Source organism: Cryptomeria japonica, chromosome 1 (assembly GCF_030272615.1).
Source record: "Cryptomeria japonica chromosome 1, Sugi_1.0, whole genome shotgun sequence".
NCBI classification, from domain to species: Eukaryota; Viridiplantae; Streptophyta; class Pinopsida; order Cupressales; family Cupressaceae; genus Cryptomeria; species Cryptomeria japonica.
Window position 1 is genome coordinate 547310395 of NC_081405.1, and position 1380 is coordinate 547311774.

Sequence of the window (1380 nt, forward strand, 5' to 3'; positions counted from 1 at the left end):
ACTTGCTGCATGAGGAGGAGACAGTGGGATGTTCCATTTTTGTGAAGCCTCAGGAGGAGGAGAGTAAGTTGTAGATAGAGGAACCTTGAAGATGGATCCAAGCAAACTGGAGGCAATCTTGAATTGGCATGCACCTAGAACAAGGACTAAAGTTAGGAGTTTCCATGGTTTATCGCAATTCTATAGAAAGTTTGTGAGGAACTTCACTGGCATATGTGCACCAGTCCTTGACACCATAAAAGGAGGCCTTAAAACTAAGTTTAAATGGACTGAGGAGGCTAACAAAGCATTTCAAATGTTGAAGCAAGAAGTAGCCACAAAACATATCCTTCTCCTACCTACTTTTGATATGCTATTCACATTGGAGTGTGATGCAAGTGGAATTGTAGTAGGGGGTGTATTGAGTCAAGATGGAACACCTGTGGAATTTTTCAGTGAGAAGCTCAATGAAACAAAGAAGAAGTAATCAGCCTATGACCTAGAGTTGTATGCATTAGTGCAGTCTCTTAAGAAATGGAGGCATTACCTACTTCCAAAGGAATTTGTGGTGTTCATAGACAACCAGGCATTGAGTTACATTAACACTCAAGAGACACTCAGCAATAGGCATTTGAAATGGATGGAATACCTCCAATCCTTCACCTTCACCATCAAGCATAAGAAGGGGCAACTCAACAAGGTGGCAGATGCCTTAAGCAGGAAGTTGTTGATAGTTCAAGAACTACAGTTGCAGAGCATAGGAATTGAAGGTTTCAAGGACCTCTATGAAGGAGATGAAGACTTCTCATCATCTTACAATGTTTGCAAGGAGTTTGAGAACCATTTCCATGGTGAGTATGCAGATTACACTCTCCAAAATGGTCTCTTGTTTAAAGGTAACCAGTTGTGTGTGCCAAGAGGATCCATGAGGGAAAACCTCATCCAAGAGAAACACAATGGCAGTCTAAGTGGACACTTTGGAGTCAACAAAACCTTGGATTTAGTACAGACGTACTACTATTGGCCAAAGTTGCCAAGAGATGTGAAGAGGTATGTGGAGCAATGTGGTGTATGTCAAAGAGCAAAAAGAGGATCAAGCAATGCTAGTCTCTATCAACCATTGTCGGTCCCAAATAGACCTTGGAAATGTATAAGCATGGACTTTGTAGTAGGACTTCCCAAGACAAAGACAGGTATGGACAGCATCTATGTGGTAGTAGATAGATTTTCCAAGATGAGCCATTTTATTCCATGTAAGACTACACATGATGCTAGCTATGTTGCACATCTCTTCTTTAAGGAGATTGTTAGGATTCATAGACTCCCTTTAAGCATTGTTTCAGATAGGGACAACAAGTTCATGGGCCATTTTTGACAAACATTATGGAGGGGACTTGGAAC